The sequence below is a fragment of the Pogona vitticeps genome, chromosome 3, assembly GCF_051106095.1.
Source record: "Pogona vitticeps strain Pit_001003342236 chromosome 3, PviZW2.1, whole genome shotgun sequence".
Classification (NCBI taxonomy): domain Eukaryota; kingdom Metazoa; phylum Chordata; class Lepidosauria; order Squamata; family Agamidae; genus Pogona; species Pogona vitticeps.
Genome location: NC_135785.1, coordinates 235642550 through 235647135, shown reverse-complemented (window position 1 = coordinate 235647135; position 4586 = coordinate 235642550). Strand labels below are relative to the sequence as shown.

Sequence of the window (4586 nt, the reverse complement as noted above, 5' to 3'; positions counted from 1 at the left end):
TACTGAAAAAATGGAATAAAGAAATACTAAGTGGAAACATTATAACATTTCAAAATTCTTATGATTACTTATAAAGCCCTAAACGGTTTAAGACCTCGATATCTGGCAGAGCACCTTCTCCCACCCAGTTCTGCCAGAGACACTCGTTCTAGCTGGGCCAGGTGATTGAGGGGCCTAACGCCGAGGGAGGCCCGGAAGGAAAGAATGAGAAACCGGGCCTTCTCAGGAGTGCCCCTCGCCTCTGGAACAACTGGCCCGTTGAGATCTGCCTGGCTCCCTCTCTGGGTATCTTTAGAGGTAAACTTAAGACATGGCTATTTAGGCAGGCTTTCCCTCCTGCTGTATTTTAATATTTACATTTTTTATTTTATTTATTTATTTATTTTATTTATATCCTGCCTATCTAATCAATTAAGATTACTCAAAAATCTTGGATTTTTGCATGTTCATTGGCTCTATTATTTTTAAATTTTGTAATGCCGCCCAGAGTAGACTACTTGTCTAGTTGTGCGGGGTATAACTCCGATAAAATAAATAAATAAATACATAAACATTAGTGGAAGAAAAATTAATAAAGAAATAAAACAAATGAAAGGACTTTTTAATTTTAAGATGGCATCCTAGAGGAGCACTACATTTGTCAATTTAGATACATTTTGGTAGTCCCAACATTACTACTGGAAGGAACCTTACTTTAAAATATCCCAAGAAATTAGTAACTTCTATCATTAAGTATCTTAGTAGTAGTGGTGAGATCTGATTGGGTTACTGGGTCACTGTGATTCTGCTGTTTTGCACAAATTGCAGAAAGTGTGATGGGTGGGGAAGAATCTGTTTGGCAATTTAGTCTTGTGCTGGGAGTGAGATTTCTTGAGAAGTCTGGAGACTCCCCAAGGTGTTGTCTCACAGCCAGTCTTGCTTGGAATCTTGCCAGTTGGAAGATTTCTCCACATCATTAATTGCTATACATACCCTCATGAGAGATCCAGAACTGAAGTTACCTTGAGCTACAAGGTCTTAAAGTGACAATCTACTGGTGCAAAATTCATGCTTCTGTAATGAGATGCTCCTGTGCATAACAGACTTCTGTGTTTTCCCTTTCCCCCCATTAAATCCTGCATTCACATCTCAGCTCACTGAGCTGGGGGAGGATTTGGCAAGACACCAGCTCATCTTTTCTTTTCTCCAGTTGCAATCAGTGAAAGGAATGCCATTTCTTTAGGAGAGGGTCCCTCACAATTCCCATTCTGAAGCCTCCTGTGAAGAACAAAATTTCTGCTCAAGAAAAATGAGACTTGTTTCATTGTGTAAAAGAATGTGGAGAAGAATCCATCGAGAACATGAGATTTCCAGAATGTCTTGCCAACATTGTCATCCGTGTGCTTCCTCACTTAAGTGGACTTGGGGATAAGTAAACAAATTGGCTCATGCAGGAGCCTGTTTAGAGTGAGAGCTCTGATGAATTTCCCACTGTTGGGCAGGGGGATTGCCTATATATGTGATCTGTATAAGCTGTGGACGAATCTTGTGGCTAGGGTGATATCATGTGGTCAGATAAGCTTTAAGCTAGGTATTGTGTCTGGGCCCATTTATGGCTTAATTGAATCATGGGGACTTGGGGTTGTATCCCCTCTAAACCCCCACCATACCTGAAATCAGTAAGACCTAAACTTGCTTAAGATGAAGTTCTGCAAAGATGTCTATAGGCATTTCTGGCATAATGCATTTACAGCACTCTTGTGATCAGGAGCTCCTTTTAGGACCTTCGTGCTTGCAGGCATTGCACACCTTCACCTGGAACATCAGAGGCCTTGCTAACTCTAAGGTGGGCTGAGGAGATAGTGGTTGTGGGCTTCCATTTGCACCCTCATCTGCGCCACTTGTTTACCTCTACACAGATTCAGGTAAACTGCTCTGTAGTGTAAAAGCATTGGAGGGAAGGACCTTCACACAGTTGTAGCTGTTTGAGACATTTAGTCTGTCTGGTTGGCTGTCTTGTCTCCTCACTTAATAAGCGAAGCAAACCTTTGCCACTCCTTCTAGTGACAAATGTCTGCAATGTTTTTATCTTCTTCACCAGAGAAAAATAAATGTGACCTTGGTTTGGGCACTGAATTACGCTTGGTTTTGATTTTTTTAAAAATTAAATCTTTAAAAGGCAGAAATTTGCCAGGAGCAGAAAGAACAGCCCTCAGAACTAATGTTTTACACCCCAAAGTCTATACTGTTAGTAGTTACAATGTTGTTACTCATTTCCTCCCTTTCCCAAAGTAACTAAAAAAAAACATTTACAAGTCCTGCTGTTACTTGTGATGTAAATTCCTGCTTGTTTCATTCTTGCAGGTGCGGATGAGGAATTGCAGCCCTTTCCTCATTAGTGAAAATGACAAAGAACTAACTGGATCGATGTATTCTCGAAGGCTTTCACAGCCGGTCTCTGATGGTTATTGTGGGGTTTTCAGGTTCTTTGGCCGTGTTCTGAAGGTTGTTCTTCTTGACGTTTCGCCAGTCTCTGTGGCCGGCATCTTCAGAGAACTGGAGTAGGAACCTACTTTAAGCCTGGAGGAACTACTTTAAGAACCTACTTTAAGCCTGGAGGAACAACTTTAAGTTCCTACTCCAGTCCTCTGAAGATGCCGGCCACAGAGACTGGCGAAACATCAGGAAGAGCAACCTTCAGAACACGCCCAAAGAGCCCGAAAAACCCACAACAACCAATTAACTGGGTCTTTCAGTGGAGTGTTCAGACAGGCGGGAATGCCTCTATCAAACTAAGTCCTCAGGAGGTCTGCTAGTATCCTTATATGTTGTTAGGGCTGTGCCTCCATACTAGCCTCTCCAGCTTATCCCCACCCACTTGGTTTTCAGTCCCGTCCCCCAGCTGGGTCCCCCACCTCACACCACAAGCCTTTGATAGATATTTCTGCTAATTTTCATCCCATGTGAAGCTGGAAACACGATTTTTACTGGTACGTTTCTTCTCTATGAGTAGTTTGGCTTTGGCTCCTCCTTTGTGAACATGGGTCTAAAATTGCTCCTCATATCTATGGTGACAAACACCTCTCCGGTGTTCTTTCTTCAAATGAGAAGCAATGTGATAGGGCTGCCCCAGAACCTCTAATCATGGACATAGAATCTGTGGTTTTCAAGGGCAGCAAGTGAGTCAAGGCATTTCTGTTCCAGGGCAGGTCAGTTGGCTTATATAATTGGCTCCAATTAACTCTTACGAAAACTGTGACATTCCTTACCTGCATTTCTGGCCTTGAATATAATTTGCAGATTCCCATGCAGTGCTTTCCAGTTTAACAGCCAAATGATCCCTGCGACAATTTGGCACTGAATGGAGATGGCTTCATGTATTTTTTTGGATCCTTATTCCTCACAGGTGGGGGTTATGCAAATATCACCCTTAATGAGTGCAACCTTTGGAGCTGTGGGTAAGAACTACAATCGGTTGAAGAGGAAAGAAAAATCTTGGCGTGAATTAATCTGGAACACTAGAATATAAACGAGTGTTTTTTTTTAAAAAAAAAACATCACACACACACACACAGACACAAATCCTTCTTCTCTTCTTCTTGCTGCCAGGAATAAGTCTCAAATCTAGTAGGGTTAGAGCAAATAGTCTCCTCTCAATCAGATTTAACCACAGCCCATCTGCTGTCTGCATATTGCTTCACTACTTGTCCAATTAGAGCAGCTTGCTTGGGGCTCGGCAGAATACCCCCAGTAAGATGTTTTACAGAGTTGCCAAGTCACGTGAGTGTACTGTTAATCTGAAGATTTTAAAAGGCTCTTTAAAGGAACAAAATCTTATAACTGTAGTCATATTTATTGGAGGAGGGTGGGTGGGAATGACAACAGCGACAAGAAGGGAGGAAAAAGGGACCAAGGGTGCCAAGGAGAAAAAGATGTTCATAAACTCTGTGGTCCAGATAGGTGAATTTAGACTTGGACATATGGTTTACAGCACCTCATTCTAAGAGAGATACATATGTCTCTTAAGTTGTGGAATATACAACCAATACTATTATTGTACATCTTCTGATATTCCATGCTTTGTATCTGTTTCCACTTATCTGAAATGCAGTATTAGAACAAAAGTACTGTAGACAGTGTGCAGATTACAGGCCCCATGGTGCTGACTGGGGCCTCAAATGCAGCCTGCCAGCTCCCCCATATATATCACAAACACCCGTTTTAATGGTTTTGGCTCAGAAAAATTGCCTTGTACCCTGTAAGGAGTTTGGGAAACAATCTTCCAACACCCCTTTACCCCCTACATTCCCATTTCTTGTATTTGTTTAAACTAAAGGATGTGAGGGGGCTTTTTCATCTGAGTAATCCTTTAAAAACGAATAAAATATTTCTGGTATGGTTGGGGTGCAAGCCTTCAAGTCCCACAGGTGGAGGTGTGTGGCCTTTGGACCAAGGAAGTTGCCTATCTTTGCATTCGTGTGAACGTGCAGCTCCATCAACTAACTACTGATTACTACTCCTTTTACTCCTACTGCTGATGATAGTAATAGTTTTGCATGGGAGAGAAAATCTTTTTAAAGGGAAGTGTATAGTCTTTAGTTGTTGAA

At 41.8% G+C, this 4586-nt stretch overlaps 1 protein-coding gene across 5 annotated transcripts in view; it reads left to right on the top strand.

Moving 5' to 3' along the window:
- IGSF11 (immunoglobulin superfamily member 11) overlaps window positions 1-4586 on the top strand; it is a 235217-nt gene that overhangs the window by 73621 nt on the left and 157010 nt on the right. The window lies entirely within an intron of this gene.